The 24,379-nt window shown below is 43.4% G+C and overlaps 1 protein-coding gene across 1 annotated transcript in view; it reads right to left on the reverse strand.

The window, feature by feature from the left end:
• The window catches only part of LOC135558338 (receptor-type tyrosine-protein phosphatase mu-like), a 588,334-nt gene that overhangs the window by 344,766 nt on the left and 219,189 nt on the right, over nt 1–24,379 (reverse strand). The window lies entirely within an intron of this gene.

A 24,379-nucleotide genomic window follows, 5' to 3' on the forward strand; every position in this document is an offset into this window, starting at 1 on the left:
ATACGATAAGTGCAGAAACATGGTAGACAATAGATGCTAAACTTTTAAGCTCTCAAGTTGAAACACAACAAACATAATGGAAATTGTACTCAAGTCACAGTTGTCCCCCCCCAAAAAAAGCTTACTAATAGAACAAGCCTGTCTGTAGTCATTACCAAGGAACATACACAACTTATTCAACGAAGGGATTAAGTTGTTTCATGTTCAAATTTTACCTTCTCAGACTTCAACACAAAATCAATACTGGAAATTATACCACCAACACTCATCACCTAAACACATCATTAACTTAATCCACAAAACACCCAATTATCCCTTAAATATGTTTACCGCTAGTATTTTACCTCAGAGGGCTATTCCGATTCAATTATTCCAATTAAACAAACACAGTCAGAGAAATATATATATATATATATATATACTACTGTACTGTTAGGAGATAGGAACATGAACATTTCACTAAACCCGCGATAACAAAATGTGTACGCGACTAATAACATTTTATTTAACTCATCTAAAACACACAATATACTCCCAGTGCTCCAGTCTGGCCCCCTAATCCCTATGTAGTGCCCAACTTTTGACCATGGCCTATAGGGATCTAATAGAGCCTCTGGTCAAAGGTCGTGCAATCTATAGAGAATAGGGTGCCTTTTGGTACACACTCATACACTATTCCAAGTACCCTGTTTTCCTCCTGGTTTTTAACCTCCAGTATAGACTGGTTCAGTGTCTGAGAGACTGGTTTTAACCTCCAGTATAGACTGGTTCAGTGTCTGAGAGACTGGGTTTTAACCTCCAGTGTAGACTGGTTCAGTGTCTGACAGACTGGGTTTTAACCTCCAGTATAGACTGGTTCAGTGTCTGAGAGACTGGTTTTTAACCTCCAGTATAGACTGGTTCAGTGTCTGACAGACTGGGGTTTAACCTCCAGTATAGACTGGTTCAGTGTCTGACAGACTGGGTTTAACCTCCAGTATAGACTGGATCAGTGTCTGACAGACTGGGTTTTAACCTCCAGTATAGACTGGTTCAGTGTCTGACAGACTGTCTGACAGACTGGGTTTTAACCTCCAGTATAGACTGGTTCAGTGTCTGACAGACTGGGTTTTAACCTCCAGTATAGACTGGTTCAGTGTCTGACAGACTGGGTTTTAACCTCCAGTATAGACTGGTTCAGTGTCTGACAGACTGGGTTTTAACCTCCAGTATAGACTGGTTCAGTGTCTGACAGACTGGGTTTTAACCTCCAGTATAGACTGGTTCAGTGTCTGACAGACTGGGTTTTAACCTCCAGTGTAGACTGGTTCAGTGTCTGACAGACTGTCTGACAGACTGGGTTTTAACCTCCAGTGTAGACTGGTTCAGTGTCTGACAGACTGGGTTTTAACCTCCAGTATAGACTGGTTCAGTGTCTGACAGACTGGGTTTTAACCTCCAGTATAGACTGGTTCAGTGTCTGAGAGACTGGGTTTTAAACTCCAGTATAGACTGGTTCAGTGTCTGACAGACTGGGTTTTAACCTCCAGTATAGACTGGTTCAGTGTCTGACAGACTGGGGTTTAACCTCCAGTACAGACTGGTTCAGTGTCTGACAGACTGGGTTTTAACCTCCAGTATAGACTGGATCAGTGTCTGAGAGACTGGGGTTTTAACCTCCAGTATAGACTGGATCAGTGTCTGAGAGACTGGGGTTTTAACCTCCAGTATAGACTGGTTCAGTGTCTGACAGACTGGGTTTTAACCTCCAGTATAGACTGGTTCAGTGTCTGACAGACTGGGTTTTAACCTCCAGTATAGACTGGTTCAGTGTCTGAGAGACTGGTTTTTAACCTCCAGTAAGACTGGATCAGTGTCTGAGAGACTGGGTTTTAACCTCCAGTACAGACTGGTTCAGTGTCTGACAGACTGGGGTTTAACCTCCAGTATAGACTGGTTCAGTGTCTGACAGACTGGGTTTTAACCTCCAGTACAGACTGGTTCAGTGTCTGACAGACTGGTTTTTAACCTCCAGTATAGACTGGTTCAGTGTCTGACAGACTGGTTTTTAACCTCCAGTGTAGACTGGTTCAGTGTCTGACAGACTGGGTTTTAACCTCCAGTATAGACTGGTTCAGTGTCTGACAGACTGGGTTTTAACCTCCAGTATAGACTGGTTCAGTGTCTGACAGACTGTCTGACAGACTGGGTTTTAACCTCCAGTATAGACTGGTTCAGTGTCTGACAGACTGGGTTTTAACCTCCAGTACAGACTGGTTCAGTGTCTGACAGACTGGGTTTTAACCTCCAGTGTAGACTGGTTCAGTGTCTGACAGACTGGGTTTTAACCTCCAGTATAGACTGGTTCAGTGTCTGACAGACTGGGTTTTAACCTCCAGTATAGACTGGTTCAGTGTCTGAGAGACTGGGGTTTAACCTCCAGTATAGACTGGTTCAGTGTCTGACAGACTGGGTTTTAACCTCCAGTATAGACTGGTTCAGTGTCTGACAGACTGGGTTTTAACCTCCAGTATAGACTGGTTCAGTGTCTGACAGACTGGTTTTTAACCTCCAGTGTAGACTGGTTCAGTGTCTGACAGACTGGGTTTTAACCTCCAGTATAGACTGGTTCAGTGTCTGACAGACTGGTTTTTAACCTCCAGTGTAGACTGGTTCAGTGTCTGAGAGACTGGGGTTTAACCTCCAGTATAGACTGGTTCAGTGTCTGACGGACTGGGTTTTAAACTCCAGTATAGACTGGTTCAGTGTCTGACAGACTGGGTTTTAACCTCCAGTATAGACTGGTTCAGTGTCTGAGAGACTGGGTTTTAACCTCCAGTACAGACTGGTTCAGTGTCTGACAGACTGGGTTTTAACCTCCAGTACAGACTGGTTCAGTGTCTGACAGACTGGGTTTTAACCTCCAGTATAGACTGGTTCAGTGTCTGACAGACTGGGTTTTAACCTCCAGTACAGACTGGTTCAGTGTCTGACAGACTGGGTTTTAAACTCCAGTACAGACTGGTTCAGTGTCTGACAGACTGGGGTTTAACCTCCAGTATAGACTGGTTCAGTGTCTGACAGACTGGGTTTTAACCTCCAGTGTAGACTGGTTCAGTGTCTGAGAGACTGGGTTTTAACCTCCAGTATAGACTGGTTCAGTGTCTGACAGACTGGGGTTTAACCTCCAGTATAGACTGGTTCAGTGTCTGACAGACTGGGTTTTAACCTCCAGTGTAGACTGGTTCAGTGTCTGACAGACTGGGTTTTAACCTCCAGTGTAGACTGGTTCAGTGTCTGAGAGACTGGGGTTTAACCTCCAGTATAGACTGGTTCAGTGTCTGAGAGACTGGGGTTTAACCTCCAGTATAGACTGGTTCAGTGTCTGACAGACTGGGTTTTAACCTCCAGTATAGACTGGTTCAGTGTCTGACAGACTGGGTTTTAACCTCCAGTATAGACTGGTTCAGTGTCTGACAGACTGGGTTTTAACCTCCAGTATAGACTGGTTCAGTGTCTGACAGACTGGGTTTTAACCTCCAGTATAGACTGGTTCAGTGTCTGAGAGACTGGGGTTTAACCTCCAGTATAGACTGGTTCAGTGTCTGACAGACTGGGTTTTAACCTCCAGTGTAGACTGGTTCAGTGTCTGACAGACTGGGTTTTAACCTCCAGTGTAGACTGGTTCAGTGTCTGACAGACTGGGTTTTAACCTCCAGTATAGACTGGTTCAGTGTCTGACAGACTGGGTTTTAACCTCCAGTACAGACTGGTTCAGTGTCTGAGAGACTGGGGTTTAACCTCCAGTACAGACTGGTTCAGTGTCTGACAGACTGGTTTTTAACCTCCAGTAAGACTGGATCAGTGTCTGAGAGACTGGGTTTTAACCTCCAGTATAGACTGGTTCAGTGTCTGACAGACTGGGTTTTAACCTCCAGTGTAGACTGGTTCAGTGTCTGAGAGACTGGTTTTTAAACTCCAGTATAGACTGGTTCAGTGTCTGAGAGACTGGTTTTTAACCTCCAGTGTAGACTGGTTCAGTGTCTGAGAGACTGGGGTTTAACCTCCAGTATAGACTGGTTCAGTGTCTGACAGACTGGTTTTTAACCTCCAGTGTAGACTGGTTCAGTGTCTGAGAGACTGGGGTTTAACCTCCAGTTAAGACTGGTTCAGTGTCTGACAGACTGGTTTTTAACCTCCAGTAAGACTGGATCAGTGTCTGAGAGACTGGGTTTTAACCTCCAGTTAAGACTGGTTCAGTGTCTGACAGACTGGGTTTTAACCTCCAGTGTAGACTGGTTCAGTGTCTGACAGACTGGGTTTTAACCTCCAGTATAGACTGGTTCAGTGTCTGAGAGACTGGGGTTTAAACTCCAGTATAGACTGGTTCAGTGTCTGACAGACTGGGTTTTATCCTCCAGTATAGACTGGTTCAGTGTCTGACAGACTGGGTTTTAACCTCCAGTAAGACTGGATCAGTGTCTGACAGACTGGGTTTTAACCTCCAGTATAGACTGGTTCAGTGTCTGAGAGACTGGGTTTTAACCTCCAGTATAGACTGGAGAGGAGAAGTGTGTGGATTAGCTGTTTCGTTATAGGTGATGTTTGACTCGCAGGGTGGACGCTGGGGATTACATGGTTGTACAGGCCTCGTCTCCCAGGTCAGAGGTCAGAGTGGGACAACCATCTGTAGAGTACAGTCATGGTGTGTAGACCTACTTCTACCTTGCGACCAACACCCAATAATAAGACACTCCTCAGCCCTGCGTAGAACGGTATGCTACCCGTCTATCTGTCCTTAATCGACATCCACGTCTTCGGCACCCGGGGAACAGTGGGTTAACTGCCTTGTTCAGGGGAACAGTGGGTTAACTGCCTTGTTCAGGGGAACAGTGGGTTAACTGCCTTGTTCAGGGGAACAGTGGGTTAACTGCCTTGTTCAGGGGAACAGTGGGTTAACTGCCTTGTTCAGGGGAACAGTGGGTTAACTGCCTTGTTCAGGGGAACAGTGGGTTAACTGCCTTGTTCAGGGGAACAGCGGGTTAACTGCCTTGTTCAGGGGAACAGTGGGTTAACTGTCTTGTTCAGGGGAACAGTGGGTTAACTGCCTTGTTCAGGGGAACAGTGGGTTAACTGTCTTGTTCAGGGGAACAGTGGGTTAACTGCCTTGTTCAGGGGAACAGTGGGTTAACTGCCTTGTTCAGGGGAACAGTGGGTTAACTGCCTTGTTCAGGGGAACAGCGGGTTAACTGCCTTGTTCAGGGGAACAGTGGGTTAACTTCCTTGTTCAGGGGAACAGTGGGTTAACTGCCTTGTTCAGGGGAACAGTGGGTTAACTGCCTTGTTTAGGGGAACAGTGGGTTAACTGCCTTGTTCAGGGGAACAGTGGGTTAACTGCCTTGTTCAGGGGAACAGTGGGTTAACTGCCTTGTTCAGGGGAACAGTGGGTTAACTTCCTTGTTCAGGGGAACAGTGGGTTAACTTTCTTGTTCAGGGGAACAGTGGGTTAACTGCCTTGTTCAGGGGAACAGTGGGTTAACTGCCTTGTTCAGGGGAACAGTGGGTTAACTGCCTTGTTCAGGGGAACAGTGGGTTAACTGCCTTGTTCAGGGGTAGAATGACAGAATGTTACCTTGTCCACTCCTCTGACTGTCTGCATCTGAAATGACAACCTATTTTCTCATAGTGCTCCACTTTGACCTCAGTAACACGGAGCTGCAACATAGAGCTGCAACATAGAGCTGTAACATAGAGCTGCAACATAGAGCTGCAACATAGAGCTGCAACCACCTGCAATCTCCTTTGCACCCCAGTATCTCTACTTGCACATTCATCTTCTGCACATCCTACCGTTCCAGTGTTTAATTGCTGTATTGTAATTACTTTATTTTATTACTTTACTTTATTTATTGCCTTTACCTCTTATCTCACCTCATTTGAACATGCTGTATATAGATGTTTCTACTGTATTATTGACTGTATGTTTGTTTTACTCCATGTGTAACTCTGTGTTGTTGTTTGTGTCGAACTGCTTTGCTTTATCTTGGCCAGGTCTCAGTTGTAAACGAGAACTTGTTCTCAATTTGCCTACCTGGTTAAAATCAAAAAAACAAACCTAGAGCTGTAAAACAAACTTGTGAGAATTGTATTTAAACTCCCCGCTCGTACTCATCAGGAAGTCAAGCATTTTAATCAGCTAAACTGGCTATCTGTAGAAAAAAAAAAATATTAATTCAACATGGTCTGGTTCATAGAATTATTACTGACTCAGCCCCCAGGTACATACCTAATTATTTAACTTATATTAGAGATGTCCACCAACACGGCACCAGAGCCAGACTCTGATATCGCCTGTTTTTAAATGGAAGAGTCTATCTGGTAAGAACACATTTTTACAGCAGTGTTGAGTGGAACAAACCCCTGGAGCAACTCTGTAACGTATCTCTGGCGCTCGAGGTCGTCAGGCTGTTCATTATTACGCACACATGTCACCGTCGTTACGCGCATCAGCGCCTCATCGCTCACCTGGACTCCATCACTTGCCTGATTACCTTCCCTATAACTGTCACTCCATTTGGTTCTTTCCCCAGGCTTTATTGACTCTGTGTTTCATGGCTGTACGCTTCTCGTGTTTCTTGTATTGTTCCATGTTTTTTTTATTAATTAAATATTCACTCCCTGTACTTGATTTCCTGCTCCTAGTCCTATGGACTATCTTCTGTATACCAACCCTACCTTATCACAACACAACAGATTATCATTAAATGCATTAAGAAGGAAAGGAATTCCACAAATGAACTTTTAGCAAAGGCACAGCTGTTAATTGAAATGCATTCCAGGTGACTACCTCATGAAGCTGGTTGAGAGAATGCCAAGAGTGTGCAAAGCTGTCATCACGACAAAGGGTGGCTACTTTGAAGAATCTCAAAAATGAAATATATTTTGATTTGTTTAACACTTTTTTGGTTACTACATGATTCCATATGTTTATTTTATCATGTTGATGTCTTCACTATTATTCCACAAATGTAAAAATAAAGAAAAACCCTGGAATGAGTAGGTGTATCCAAACCTTTGACTGGTACTGTATGTAAATAAGGTGTTTCTAAAAATCGGTTTTCTCTGTGTCATTATGGGCTATTGTGTGTAGATTGATGAGCATTTGTATTATGTATTGTATAGACACTCTCTCCCCAAGACACTAAAAAACAATCTGTACCAAAGCAACAGCTTTAGACATCACCTAACCTTTGTCATTAAATCTTTGAACCTATGTAGGCTCTTTATTTGAGCCAGTTTACTAATAATAATCCTGCAGCAACAGGAAATGTGAATTATTATGTTAATTATAATTAATGGACATTTTTGTTGGGTTGATCCTTTTTTGGGAAAATCAAGTCTGACATTTAAAAATGTAAATTACAAACTTCAGAAGCCTTTTTAAATGTTCTCAACAGGGTGATCTAGTTACGATCCTACATCTGTACACTCAATAAATAACTAGCCAGTCAATCACCAAGCCAGTCAGGCATAGTCCAGGACACCTGCTATAAGTGAGGACACTCACGACCATTACACCTGACACTCCCACCACACAAGCATAGTTCAGGGCACCTGCTATGAGCGAGAACCCAAACTGCCCTCACACCCCAATGGATTCATACATGATGACTCACAATCATTCTGTCACAGACATCCCAGCAAACCCGGGAACATTCTCAAAACATTAGCGAACATTCACATTAAGTCCTAGTTAGGGTTTTAGCTAACATTAGGATGATAACGTCCTACAAACATTCCAATAATATGTTTTCTTCCAAGATAATGTTTGAAATGAATATCCTTTAAATGTTGTCCTGACATTCACTAAACATTGTTCACAACATCTAAAGAAAAAAAAGACCACAGAACATTCCGTTAAGGTTCTCATTCGGTTAACAGTGCCTTCAGAGACTATTCACAAATTAGTTTTTTACAAATGAATTAAAAAGGAAAAAGGTGAAATGTATTGAGTCAATATTCAACCCCTTTTGTTATGGAAAGTCTAAATGTCCATAACAAGTCACAATAATTTGCATGGACTTACTCTGTGTGCAATAATAGTGTTCAATAATAGTGTTCAATAATAGTGTTTAATAATAGTGTTCAATAATAGTGTTCAATAATAGTGTTTAATAATAGTGTTTAATAATAGTGTTTAATAATAGTGTTTAATAATAGTGTTTAATAATAGTGTTTAATAATAGTGTTCAATAATAGTGTTTAATAATAGTGTTTAATAATAGTGTTCAATAATAGTGTTCGATAATAGTGTTCAATAATAGTGTTTAATAATAGTGTTTAATAATAGTGATTGATAATAGTGTTCAATAAAAGTGTTTAATAATAGTGATTAATAATAGTGTTCAATAATAGTGTTTAATAATAGTGTGTAATAATAGTGATTAATAATAGTGTTTAATAATAGTGTTCAATAATAGTGTTCAATAATAGTGTTTAAAAATAGTGTTCAATAATAGTGTTCAATAATAGTGTAACATCGAGTGAATGTTGTTGTTTTTTCACCCTAAAAGAAACATTGTATGATCATCTGCACAACTGGACAGTTTTTTTGTGTTTTGGGAACATATATTTTGTGATGTCCCTACGATGTTCCCACCAAACTGTTCCATAAGCCTAATGTTCCCACAGACACAACCATTCTGGGAACCTTCAAAGAATATTTAAAAAAATGTGTTCTGGGAATATTCTTGCAACATCAGGCGGACGTTTTAGACAAAAAATGTATAATCATAACCACAACTGGACAGTTTTGGTGTTATGAGAACATTTGCCGCAACCTAACAAATGTTCTGGGAGCTTTGACAGAACCAATTTTGGTTTGCTGGGATGTCACAGGGCCAATTAAACATGAACAGCAAGACAAGGACTTGTTAACTTTAACCAAACCCTGTTACCAGGTAACTATATAGAGGGGAGGGATATCTGAGCGAGAGAGAGAGAGAAAGAGAGTGAGTGTGTGTGTGTGTCCATGAAGTGTAGAGGGCTATCTGTGGAACTCAATGAATGAAACAGGGGAGAAACATGTCAGTAGGTAGCTCCTGAAACATCCTATAGATCCACAGGCCTTGCTTTACTGAAGTTGTGAGACATTGCAAAGAAAGAAATGGCAAAATAGAGCATTGCATTGTGAGATCCAGCTATTTCCGGTTCTGACTCAGTCTGCCTTGTGGCCAACCTGCCTATACTGTACCCCTCCCCTCTCTCCATTACTTGCTCACTATTTACGGCAACGAATCAGTCTCCTCCGTTCCAAAAATCCAGACTTTTAAGAGTCGATTCCCGAGCGGAATATGTTGTTTTCTTTCTACTTAAATGTCTTGGTAAATCACGGTATTTCAAATTTAAAGTACTTTTTTTTTTAGGAGAGGGTGGTCTGAGCAGCAGGCAGTTCTGGTCACCTGGTGGTGGACGTTAGTTCGGCTTCAGAAGTGAAGTTCCTGTACAGATTCCAGATTCCAGATTTTTGTCGACATTTAAACGCCGTAGTGTACCCTTCCAGACAAACAACAACCTATTTAGATATAACTCAATCGCCCAGTCGACATTTAAACGCCGTAGTGTACCCTTCCAGACAAACAACAACCTATGTAGATATAACTCAATCGCCCAGTCGACATTTAAACGCCATAGTGTACCCTTCCAGACAAACAACAACTTATGTAGATATAACTCAATCGCCCAGTCGACATTTAAACGCCGTAGTGTACCCTTCCAGACAAACAACAACTTATGTAGATTTAACTCAATCGCCCAGTCGACATTTAAACGCCGTAGTGTACCCTTCCAGACAAACAACAACCTATGTAGATATAACTCAATCGCCCAGTCGACATTTAAACGCCGTAGTGTACCCTTCCAGACAAACAACAACTTATGTAGATATAACTCAATCGCCCAGTCGACATTTAAACGCCGTAGTGTACCCTTCCAGACAAACAACAACTTATGTAGATATAACTCAATCGCCCAGTCGACATTTAAACGCCGTAGTGTACCCTTCCAGACAAACAACAACCTATGTAGATATAACTCAATCGCCCAGTCGACATTTAAACGCCATAGTGTACCCTTCCAGACAAACAACAACCTATGTAGATATAACTCAATCGCCCAGTCGACATTTAAACGCCTTAGTGTACCCTTCCAGACAAACAACAACCTATGTAGATATAACTCAATCGCCCGGTCGACATTTAAACGCCATAGTGTACCCTTCCAGACAAACAACAACCTATGTAGATATAACTCAATCGCCCAGTCGACATTTAAACACTGTGGTGTACCCTTCCAGACAAACAACAACCTATGTAGATATAACTCAATCGCCCATTCGACATTTAAACGCCGTAGTGTACCCTTCCAGACAAACAACAACCTATGTAGATATAACTCAATCGCCCAGTCGACATTTAAACGCCATAGTGTACCCTTCCAGACAAACAACAACCTATGTAGATATAACTCAATCGACCAGTCGACATTTAAACGCCGTAGTGTACCCTTCCAGACAAACAACAACCTATGTAGATATAACTCAATCGCCCAGTCGACATTTAAACGCTGTAGTGTACCCTTCCAGACAAACAACAACCTATGTAGATATAACTCAATCGCCCAGTCGACATTTAAACGCTGTAGTGTACCCTTCCAGACAAACAACAACCTATGTAGATATAACTCAATCGCCCAGTCGACATTTAAACGCTGTAGTGTACCCTTCCAGACAAACAACAACCTATGTAGATATAACTCAATCGCCCAGTCGACATTTAAACGCCGTAGTGTACCCTTCCAGACAAACAACAACCTATGTAGATATAACTCAATCGCCCAGTCGACATTTAAACGCCGTAGTGTACCCTTCCAGACAAACAACAACCTATGTAGATATAACTCAATCGCCCAGTCGACATTTAAACGCCATAGTGTACCCTTCCAGACAAACAACAACCTATGTAGATATAACTCAATCGCCCAGTCGACATTTAAACGCCATAGTGTACCCTTCCAGACAAACAACAACCTATGTAGATATAACTCAATCGCCCAGTCGACATTTAAACGCCTTAGTGTACCCTTCCAGACAAACAACAACCTATGTAGATATAACTCAATCGCCCGGTCGACATTTAAACGCCATAGTGTACCCTTCCAGACAAACAACAACCTATGTAGATATAACTCAATCGCCCAGTCGACATTTAAACGCCGTAGTGTACCCTTCCAGACAAACAACAACCTATGTAGATATAACTCAATCGCCCAGTCGACATTTAAACGCCGTAGTGTACCCTTCCAGACAAACAACAACCTATGTAGATATAACTCAATTGCCCAGTCGACATTTAAACGCCGTAGTGTACCCTTCCAGACAAACAACAACCTATGTAGATATAACTCAATCGCCCAGTCGACATTTAAACACTGTGGTGTACCCTTCCAGACAAACAACAACCTATGTAGATATAACTCAATCGCCCAGTCGACATTTAAACGCCGTAGTGTACCCTTCCAGACAAACAACAACCTATGTAGATATAACTCAATCGCCCAGTCGACATTTAAACGCCGTAGTGTACCCTTACAGACAAACAACAACCTATGTAGATATAACTCAATCGCCCAGTCGACATTTAAACGCCGTAGTGTACCCTTCCAGACAAACAACAACCTATGTAGATATAACTCAATCGCCCAGTCGACATTTAAACGCCGTAGTGTACCCTTCCAGACAAACAACAACCTATGTAGATATAACTCAATCGCGGTCAATACGCTGTCTTCAGAAAGTATTCACAAACCCTTGATTTATTCCACATTTTGCCTGAATTCAAAATGGTGTACAAATAATTTTTTTTCTCACCCATCGACACACAATACCCAATAATGACAAAATGAAAAGATGTTTTTTTACATTTTTGCAAATGTATTGAAAATTAAATACAGAAGTCTCGTTTACATACATATTCACACCTCTAAATCAATTATTGGCAGAAGCACCTTTGGCTGTGATTACAGCTGTGAGTCTTTTGGGGTAAGTCTCTATGAGCTTTGCACACCTGGTTTGTACAATATTTGCCCATTAATGTAAAACAAAAAAAAACTCAAACTCTGTCAAGTTGATTGTTGATCATTGTGAGTCTTTCCAAGTCTTGCCATAGATTTTCAAGTCAATTTAAGTCAAAACTGTAACTAGGTCACTCAGGAACATTCAACGTTGTCTTGGTAAGCAACTCCAGTATATATTTGTCCTTGTGTTTAGATGATTGTCCTGCTGAAAGGGTCAATTCATCTCCCTGTGTCTGTTGGAAAGCAGACTGAACCAGGTTTTCCTCTCAACTCTATTCTGTAACATCCCATCATGCTCTAGGATTGTGCCTGTGCTTATAGCTGTATTCAGTTTATTTTCATCCGAAGAAAAGTTCCTCGTCCCTGCAGACGACTGGTTCTCAATCAGAGGCAGGTGTCGTTAGTTGTCTCTGATTGAGGTAGCCTGGGTTTCACTGTTGGTTTTTGGGTGTTTGTGTCCGTGTCTGTGTTTTGCACCACACGGTACTGTTTCGGTTTTTGTTCGGTTCACGTTTATCGTTTTTGTATTCATAGTGTTCAGTTTATGTTTTTAAATAAACAACCATGGACACTTACAACGCTGCGTTTTGGTCCGATCCCTGCTACACCTCCTCCTCAGAGGAGGAGGAAATCTGCCGTTGCAATAAGTAATAGGACCATTATTCTGCATTGTGAATTCACCTGGATATTATATTTGTATTATTATTATTTTAACAGAAAACATTTTTTTTTTTCTTCTCCATTTTATCACATCCTTAACTAACACAACATATAGCGCTACTGTTAACAGCAAAACACGAGTCACAGAAAACAGTATCACAACTCAGCAAAACATCCCAACATGGGTGACCTCTTCTGAATGATGCACTTCTGTAGAAAAGCTTTAAAACCAAAACACAATAGAAGAGATGGTAAGGTATTACAGCTGTGTGAAACAGGCACAGTGGGTTCTAGAACTGTTAAGATGGGATCTAGAACTGTTAAGATGGATTCTAGAACTGTTAAGATGGATTCTAGAACTGTTAAAATGGGGTCTACAACTGTTAAGATGGGGTCTAAAACTGTTAAGATGGATTCTAGAACTGTTAAGATGGATTCTAGAACTGTTAAAATGGGGTCTACAACTGTTAAGATGGGGTCTACAACTGTTAAGATGGGGTCTACAACTGTTAAGATGGGTTCAACAAATGTTAAGATGGGGTCTACAACTGTTAAGATGGGGTCTACAACTGTTAAGATGGGGTCTACAACTGTTAAGATGGGGTCTACAACTGTTAAGATGGGTTCAACAAATGTTAAGATGGGTTCTAAAACTGTTAAGATGGGTTCTAAAACTGTTAAGATGGGGTCTACAACTGTTAAGATGGGTTCTAAAACTGTTAAGATGGGGTCTACAACTGTTAAGATGGGGTCTACAACTGTTAAGATGGGGTCTACAACTGTTAAGATGGGGTCTACAACTGTTAAGATGGGATCTACAACTGTTAAGATGGGTTCTAAAACTGTTAAGATGGGGTCTACAACTGTTAAGATGGGTTGTGGAACTATTAAGATGTTAATAGCTCAGATTTGTCAGCACTTTAATAATCAAGAGGGGGTTTAGACAGAAGAGGTACATCAGAGTGCTAAGAGAGAGAGGGAGAGAACGAGGGTTAGAATGCAGCTGAGAACAGGCTCCAGTGTGTGTGTGTGTATGCGTAGTGTCACTGTCTGTGTCAGTGTGTGTGTGTGCGTGCCATATGAGAGCAGACAACGCCATACGCCAGGGTCAGCGAGCAGCTGTTGCCACGGTGATGTTGACCAGGCAGCCAGCCGGCAGGGCGACAGCTGTCCTCTAAATATCCCAGCACCTGCCAGGAACGTATGAACCCACACAAACACACACTAACGTGTGCATACAGTACATATTCTTTATCCCCTTACACTTGTGTGTATAAGACAGTAGTTTAGGAATTGTTAGTTAGATTACTTGTTGGTTATTACTGCATTGTCGGAACTAGAAGCACAAGCATTTCGCTACACTCGCATTAACATCTGCTAGCCATGTGTATGTGACAAATAAAATTTGATTTGATTTTGACATACACACGCATACACACGCCATAGTGCGCTCAGACACACACGTGTTGTTCCTCTGCGACAGTAACCAGGGATCATGGCTCTTACAGTAGGTGTGTCTAGCTAGGGGCCAACTCCCCCGTTCCTCAGCGACAGTAACCAGGGAACATGGCTCTTACAGTAGGTGTGTCTAGCTAGGGGACAACTCCCCCGTTCCTCAGCGACAGTAACCAGGGAGACTGACTCTTACAGTAGGTGTGTCTAGCTAGGGGCCAACTCCCCCGTTCCTCAGCGACAGTAACCAGGGAACATGGCTCTTACAGTAGGTGTGTCTAGCTAGGGGACAACTCCCCCGTTCCTCAGCGACAGTAACCAGGGAGACTGACTCTTACAGTAGGTGTGTCTAGCTAGGGGACAACTCCCCCGTTCCTCAGAGACAGTAACCAGGGAACATGGCTCTTACAGTAGGTGTGTCTAGCTAGGGGCCAACTCCCCCGTTCCTCAGCGACAGTAACCAGGGAACATGGCTCTTACAGTAGGTGTGTCTAGCTAGGGGCCAACTCCCCCGTTCCTCAGCGACAGTAACCAGGGAACATGGCTCTTACAGTAGGTGTGTCTAGCTAGGGGCCAACTCCCCGTTCCTCAGCGACAGTAACCAGGGAACATGGCTCTTACAGTAGGTGAGTCTAGCTAGGGGCCAACTCCCCCGTTCCTCAGCGACAGTAACCAGGGAACATGGCTCTTACAGTAGGTGTGTCTAGCTAGGGGCCAACTCCCCCGTTCCTCAGCGACAGTAACCAGGGAACATGGCTCTTACAGTAGGTGTGTCTGAGTCTGGCACTTAGGTGTCATTTACACAGGCAGCCTAAATCTGATCTGTTTCCACATTATTGGACTTTAGATCGATCAGAACAGATATTTTTGGCAACATTAGTCAGTTAAACAAACCCATTTATAGTTAGTTACAATAACCCCCTACTATAGTTAGTTACAATAACCCCCTACTATAGTTAGTTACAATAATCCCCTACTATAGTTAGTTACCCTAACCCCCTACTATAGTTAGATACCCTAACCCCCTACTATAGTTAGTTACCCTAACCCCCTACTATAGTTAGTTACAATAACCCCCTACTATAGTTAGATACCCTAACCCCCTACTATAGTTAGTTACCCTAACCCCCTACTATAGTTAGTTACAATAACCCCCTACTATAGTTAGTTACAATAACCCCCTACTATAGTTAGTTACAATAACCCCCTACTATAGTTAGTTACAATAACCCCCTACTATAGTTAGTTACAATAACCCCCTACTATAGTTAGTTAACCTAACCCCCTACTATAGTTAGTTACAATAACCCCCTACTATAGTCAGTTACCCTAACCCCCTACTATAGTTGTTAGTTACCCTAACCCCCTACTATAGTTGTTAGTTACCCTAACCCCCTACTATAGTTGTTAGTTACCCTAACCCCCTACTATAGTTGTTAGTTACATAACCCCCTACTATAGTTAGTTACCCTAACCCCCTACTATAGTTAGTTACCCTAACCCACTACTATAGTTAGTTACAATAACCCCTACTATAGTTGTTAGTTACCCTAACCCCCTACTATAGTTAGTTACAATAACCCCCTACTATAGTTTTAGTTACCCTAACCCCCTACTATAGTTAGTTACCCTAACCCCCTACTATAGTTGTTAGTTACATAACCCCCTAATATAGTTAGTTACCCTAACCCCCTACTATAGTTAGTTACAATAACCCCCTACTATAGTTGTTAGTTACATAACCCCCTACTATAGTTGTTAGTTACCCTAACCCCCTACTATAGTTAGTTACCCTAACCCCCTACTATAGTTAGTTACAATAACCCCCTACTATAGTTGTTAGTTACATAACCCCCTACTATAGTTAGTTACCCTAACCCCCTACTATAGTTAGTTACCCTAACCCCCTACTATAGTTAGTTACAATAACCCCCTACTATAGTTAGTTACCCTAACCCCCTACTATAGTTAGTTACCCTAACCCCCTACTATAGTTAGTTACCCTAACCCCCTACTATAGTTAGATACCCTAACCCCCTACTATAGTTAGTTACCCTAACCCCCTACTATAGTTAGTTACAATAACCCCTACTATAGTTAGTTACCCTAACCCCCTACTATAGTTAGATACCCTAACCCCCTACTATAGTTGTTAGTTACCCTTAACCCCTACTATAGTTGTTAGTTACCCTAACCCACTACTATAGTTGTTAGTTACCCTAACCCCCTACTATAGTTGTTAGTTACCCTAACCCCCTACTATAGTTGTTAGTTACATAACCCCCTACTATAGTTAGTTACCCTAACCCCCTAATATAGTTAGTTACAATAACCCCCTACTATAGTTGTTAGTTACATAACCCCCTACTATAGTTAGTTACCCTAACCCCCTACTATAGTTAGTTACCCTAACCCCCTACTATAGTTAGTTACAATAACCCCCTACTATAGTTAGTTACCCTAACCCCCTACTATAGTTAGTTACCCTAACCCCCTACTATAGTTAGATACCCTAACCCCCTACTATAGTTAGTTACCCTAACCCCCTACTATAGTTAGTTACAATAACCCCCTACTATAGTTAGTTACCCTAACCCCCTACTATAGTTAGATACCCTAACCCCCTACTATAGTTGTTAGTTACCCTAACCCCCTACTATAGTTAGATACCCTAACCCCCTACTATAGTTGTTAGTTACCCTAACCCACTACTATAGTTGTTAGTTACCCTAACCCCCTACTATAGTTAGTTACCCTAACCCCCTACTATAGTTAGTTACCCTAACCCCCTATAGTTGTTAGTTACCCTAACCCCCTACTATAGTTAGTTACCCTAACCCCCTATAGTTGTTAGTTACCCTAACCCCCTACTATAGTTAGTTACCCTAACCCCCTGCTATAGTTAGTTACCCTAACCCCCTATAGTTGTTAGTTACCCTAACCCCCTACTATAGTTAGTTACCCTAACCCCCTACTATAGTTAGTTACCCTAACCCCCTACTATAGTTGTTAGTTACCCTAACCCCCTACTATAGTTAGTTACCCTAACCCCCTACTATAGTTGTTAGTTACCCTAACCCCCTACTATAGTTGTTAGTTACCCTAACCCCTACTATAGTTGTTAGTTACCCTAACCCCCTACTATAGTTAGTTACATAACCCCCTACTATAGTTGTTAGTTACCCTAACCCCTACTATAGTTAGTTACCCTAACCCCCTACTATAGTTGTTAGTTACCCTAACCCCCTACTATAGTTGTTAGTTACCCTAACCCCCTACTATAGTTGTTAGTTACCCTAACCCCCTACTATAGTTAGTACCACCACATCCATACCACCACACCACACCCCACCACACCACACCCCACCACCACACCACACCCATACCACCACACCACACCGCACCACCACACCACACCCATACCACCACACCCCACTACCACACCACACCAATACCACCACACCCATACTACCACACCACCACACCACACCCATAACACCCCACCACCACAGCCATACCACCACACCACCACAACCACACCCATACTACCACACCCATACCACCACCCAACCACACCACATCACTTCACCATGCAGCGCCATAGGACTCCAGGTATTTGGAGCCAGGGTGACACACACACAGAGACCGTGGAGATACAGCGGAGAGTACGATGGGGTTTTTAGACCAGCTGTGGGTTGTTGTGTTCTCCACACACACACACACACACACACACACACACACACACACACACACACACACACACACACACACACACACACACACACACACACACACACACACACACACACACACACATAAATCTAATGAAACATTGGCATGGTGAAGCAGAAGTGATTATCCTACATAATCAACCATTCAGTCTCCTCATGGCATGATGAAGGAACGACAGAGGATCGTTATGAAGGACGATAGTAGATGGGGGGATGGAGAGAGAGGTGGAGAAAGAGTTGACGAGGAAAAGGAGAAAGATGGAGATAGACGACAGACCTACTATCCTGAACACCCTAATTGACAAACAAAAAAAAACAAACAAAGGCAATGTCTTCTCATGCTTTGTTGACTTCAAAAAAGCTTTTGACTCAATTTGGCACAAGGGTCTGCAAAACAAATTGAAAGTCGTGTTGGGGGGGGGAAAACATATGACATTATAAAATCCATGTCAAATGTCTACTGTCTGCTGATGATCTGCTGCTTCTGACCCCAACCAAGGAGGGCCTAGAGCCTAGATCTGTCCCCAACCAAGGAGGGCCTAGAGCCTAATTCTGTCCCCAACCAAGGAGGGCCTAGAGCCTAGATCTGTCCCCAACCAAGGAGGGCCTAGAGCCTAGATCTGTCCCCAACCAAGGAGGGCCTAGAGCCTAATTCTGTCCCCAACCAAGGAGGGCCTAGAGCAGCACCTAGATATGTCCCCAACCAAGGAGGGCCTAGAGCAGCACCTAGATCTGTCCCCAACCAAGGAGGGCCTAGATCTGTCTCCAACCATGGAGGGCCTAGAGCAGCACCTAGATCTGTCCCCAACCAAGGAGGGCCTAGAGCAGCACCTAGATCTGTCCCCAACCAAGGAGAGCCTAGAGCAGCACCTAGATCTGTCCTCAAACAAGGAGAGCCGAGAGCAGCACCTAGATCTGTCCCCAACCAAGGAGAGCCTAGAGCAGCACCTAGATCTGTCCCCAACCAAGGAGGGCCTAGAGCAGCACCTAGATCTGTCCCCAACCAAGGAGTGCCTAGAGCAGCACCTAGATCTGTCCCCTACCAAAGAGGGCCTAGAGCAGCACCTAGATCTGACCCCAACCAAGGAGAGCCAAGAGCAGCACCTAGATCTGTCCCCAACCAAGGAGAGCCGCACCTAAATCTTCTGCACAGATTCTGACAGACCTGGGCCCTGACAGTAAATCTCAACAAAATACAAAAATAATGGTGTTCCAAAAAAGGTCCAGTCGCCAGGACCACAAATACAAATTCCATCTAGACACCGTTGCCATAGAGCACACAAAAAAACTATACATACCTCGGCCTAAACATCACCTCCACAGGTAACTTCCACAAAGCTGTAAAAGAGCTGAGAGACAAGGCAAGAAGGCCATTCTATGCCATCAAAAGGAACATAGAATTTGACATACCAATTAGGATCTGGCTAAAAATACTTGAATCAGTTACAGAACCCATTGCCATTCATGGTTGTGAGGTCTGGGGTCCGCACACCAACCAAGAATTCACAAAATGGGACAAACACCAAATTGAGACTCTGGATGCAGGATTCTGCAAAAATATCCTCTGTGTACAACACCAATAATGCATGCAGAGCAGAATTAGATACCCACTAATTATCAAAATCCAGGAAAGAGCTGTTAAATTCTACAACCTTTTAGGAAGTGATATTCAAACCTTCCATAACAAAGCCATCACCTACAGAGAAATACACCTGGAGAAAAGCCCCTAAGCAAGCTGGTCCTTGGGCTCTGTTCACAAACAGACCCCACAGAGACCCAAGACAGCAACCCAAATAGACACTAGAATGCTATTATGCTATTTGGTCTAGAATGCTAACTAGAATGCTAACTAGAATGCTATTTGGTCTAGAATGCTAACTAGAATGCTAACTAGAATGCTATTTGGTCTAGAATGCTAACTAGAATGCTAACTAGAATGCTATTTGGTCCTAAACAGAGAGAACACAGTGGCAGAATTTGTATTTATTTACCTATATTTAACTATGCAAGTCAGTTAAGAACAAATTCATATTTTCAATGATGGCCTAGGAACAGTGGGGTTAACTGGTCTAGGAACAGTGGGTTAACTGGTCTAGGAACAGTGGGTTAACTGGTCTAGGAACAGTGGGTTAACTGGTCTAGGAACAGTGGGTTAACTGGTCTAGGAACAGTGGGTTAACTGGTCTAGGAACAGTGGGTTAACTGCCTGTTCAGGGGCAGAAAGACAGATTTGTACCTTTCGGTAACTCGTCCAACGCTCTAACCACTAGGCTACCCTATCGCCCCAATACCTGACCACTGTGACTGGCACAAATATAAGGAAATCTTTGACTATGTACAGACTCAGTGAGCATAGCCTTGCTATTGAGAAAGGCTGCCATAGGCAGAACTGGCGCAGGAGAGCAGAGATGAGTAACACAAGTAAATTTACAAAAATATTCCAATAACATGTAATACCGAGCCCACAATAATGGACCGAACATACAAAAAACAACCACGCACAAAAAACATGGGGGAAACAGAGGGTTAAATAATAAACATGTAATTGGGGAATTGAAAACAGGTGTGTACAACAAAGACAAAACAAATGGAAAATGAAAAGTGGACGGCGAAGACTAGAACGCCGCCCGAACAAGGAGAGGGACCGACTTCAGCGGAAGTCGTGACACAAGAGAAGACAGGCTATGTGCCCCCTACCCACATAATGAGGTGGATACTGACCTGCACTTCCGAACCTCCGGCCCAATGTATGCCCATATTGAGACCCAGATTTCCTTCAGATTACACAGACCCACAACGAATTTGAAAATAAATACCATTTTAATAAACTCCCATATCTACTGGGTGAAATACCACAGTGTGACATCACAGCAACAAGATTTGTGACCTGTTGCCACAAAAAAGGGCAACCAGTGAAGAACAAACACCGTTGTAAATACAACCCATATTTATTGTAAATACTCAATATTATAATTGTTTTGTTTTTTTACCCCCTTTTTGTCCCCAATTGGTAGATACTGTCTTGTCCCATCGCAACAACTCCAGTACGGACTCAGGAGAGGCGAAGGTCGAGAGCCGTGCATCCTCCCGAAACACACACTGCTGCTTAACCCGGAAGCCAGCCGCACCAATGAGAAAACACCTTACACCTGGCGTGCACTGCGCCCAGTCCACCACAGCAGTAGCTAGTGCGTAATGGGACAAGGCATCCCTGCTGGCCTTCCCATCCCCTAACAAGGACGACCCTGGACCAATTGTGCACCGCCCCATGGGTCTCCCGGTCGCAGCCAGCTCGGATTCAAACCCAGAATCTCTAGTAGTACAGCGCGCACTGCAATGCAGTGCCTTAGACCACTGCACCACTCGGGAGGCCCATTGTAAATACAACCTCTATGTTTATTTATATTCCCTTTTGTACTTTAACTATTTGCATTGCAACGTTATACACTGTATATACATAATATGACATTTGTCTTTATTCTTTTGGAACTTCTGTGAGGAGAGAGACAGAAAGATAGCTGGAGAGAGGAAGGGAGAGAGTTACTACTAGGTTACCTACAGAGTCACTGACCCAACGGTCTTCACTACTAGGTTACCTACAGAGTCACTGACCCAACAGTCTTCACTACTAGGTTACCTACAGTCACTGACCCAACGGTCTTCACTACTAGGTTACCTACAGAGTCACTGACCCAACGGTCTTAACAACTAGGTTACCTACAGAGTCACTGACCCAACGGTCTTCACTACTAGGTTACCTACAGAGTCACTGACACAACGGTCTTCACTACTAGGTTACCTACAGTCACTGACCCAACAGTCTTCACTACTAGGTTACCTACAGAGTCACTGACCCAACGGTCTTCACTACTAGGTTACCTACAGAGTTACTGACCCAACGGTCTTCACTGCTAGGTTACCTACAGAGTCACTGACCCAACGGTCTTCACTACTAGGTTACCTACAGTCACTGACCCAACGGTCTTCACTACTAGGTTACCTACAGTCACTGACCCAACGGTCTTCACTACTAGGTTACCTACAGAGTCACTGACCCAACGGTCTTCACTACTAGGTTACCTACAGTCACTGACCCAACAGTCTTCACTACTAGGTTACCTACAGAGTCACTGACCCAACGGTCTTCACTACTAGGTTACCTACAGAGTCACTGACCCAACGGTCTTCACTACTAGGTTACCTACAGAGTCACTGACCCAACGGTCTTCACTACTAGGTTACCTACAGTCACTGACCCAACAGTCTTCACTACTAGGTTACCTATAGAGTCACTGACCCAACAGTCTTCACTACTAGGTTACCTACAGAGTCACTGACCCAACAGTCTTCACTACTAGGTTACCTACAGAGTTACTGACCCAACAGTCTTCACTACTAGGTTACCTACAGAGTCACTGACCCAACAGTCTTCACTACTAGGTTACCTACAGTCACTGACCCAACGGTCTTCACTACTAGGTTACCCTACAGAGTCACTGACCCAACGGTTTTCACTACTAGGTTACCTACAGAGTCACTGACCCAACGGTCTTCACTGCTAGGTTACCTACAGAGTCACTGACCCAACGGTCTTCACTGCTAGGTTACCTACAGAGTCACTGACCCAACGGTCTTCACTACTAGGTTACCTACAGAGTCACTGACCCAACGGTCTTCACTGCTAGGTTACCTACAGAGTCACTGACCCAACGGTCTTCACTACTAGGTTACCTACAGTCACTGACCCAACGGTCTTCACTACTAGGTTACCTACAGAGTCACTGACCCAACGGTCTTCACTACTAGGTTACCTACAGAGTTACTGACCCAACAGTCTTCACTACTAGGTTACCTACAGAGTTACTGACCCAACGGTCTTCACTACTAGGTTACCTACAGAGTTACTGACCCAACGGTCTTCACTACTAGGTTACCTACAGAGTTACTGACCCAACGGTCTTCACTGCTAGGTTACCTACAGAGTTACTGACCCAACGGTCTTCACTACTAGGTTACCTACAGAGTTACTGACCCAACAGTCTTCACTACTAGGTTACCTACAGTCACTGACCCAACGGTCTTCACTACTAGGTTACCTACAGAGTCACTGACCCAACGGTCTTAACTGCTAGGTTACCTACAGAGTTACTGACCCAACGGTCTTCACTACTAGGTTACCTACAGAGTTACTGACCCAACAGTCTTCATTACTAGGTTACATACAGAGTTACTGACCCAACAGTCTTCACTACTAGGTTACCTACAGAGTCACTGACCCAACAGTCTTCACTACTAGGTTACCTACAGAGTCACTGACCCAACGGTCTTAACTGCTAGGTTACCTACAGAGTCACTGACCCAACGGTCTTAACTGCTAGGTTACCTACAGAGTTACTGACCCAACGGTCTTCACTACTAGGTTACCTACAGAGTTACTGACCCAACGGTCTTCACTGCTAGGTTACCTACAGAGTCACTGACCCAACGGTCTTCACTACTAGGTTACCTACAGTCACTGACCCAACGGTCTTCACTACTAGGTTACCTACAGAGTCACTGACCCAACGGTCTTCATTACTAGGTTACCTACAGAGTTACTGACCCAACAGTCTTCACTACTAGGTTACCTACAGAGTCACTGACCCAACGGTCTTCACTACTAGGTTACCTACAGAGTCACTGACCCAACGGTCTTCACTACTAGGTTACCTACAGAGTCACTGACCCAAAGGTCTTCATTACTAGGTTACCTACAGAGTCACTGACTCAAAGGTCTTCATTACTAGGTTACCTACAGAGTCACTGACCCAACGGTCTTCACTACTAGGTTACCTACAGAGTTACTGACCCAACGGTCTTCACTACTAGGTTACCTACAGAGTTACTGACCCAACAGTCTTCACTACTAGGTTACCTACAGTCACTGACCCAAGTCTTCACTACTAGGTTACCTACAGTCACTGACCCAAGTCTTCACTACTAGGTTACCTACAGAGTCACTGACCCAACGGTCTTCACTACTAGGTTACCTACAGAGTCACTGACCCAACGGTCTTCACTACTAGGTTACCTACAGAGTCACTGAGTCTTCACTACTAGGTTACCTACAGTCACCAACGGTCTTCACTACTAGGTTACCTACAGAGTCACTGACCCAACGGTCTTCACTACTAGGTTACCTACAGAGTCACTGACCCAACGGTCTTCACTACTAGGTTACCTACAGAGTCACTGACCCAACAGTCTTCACTACTAGGTTACCTACAGAGTCACTGACCCAACGGTCTTCACTACTAGGTTACCTACAGAGTCACTGACCCAACGGTCTTCACTACTAGGTTACCTACAGAGTCACTGACCCAACAGTCTTCACTACTAGGTTACCTACAGAGTCACTGACCCAACGGTCTTCACTGCTAGGTTAC

Source organism: Oncorhynchus masou, chromosome 17, assembly GCF_036934945.1.
Source record: "Oncorhynchus masou masou isolate Uvic2021 chromosome 17, UVic_Omas_1.1, whole genome shotgun sequence".
NCBI classification, from domain to species: domain Eukaryota; kingdom Metazoa; phylum Chordata; class Actinopteri; order Salmoniformes; family Salmonidae; genus Oncorhynchus; species Oncorhynchus masou.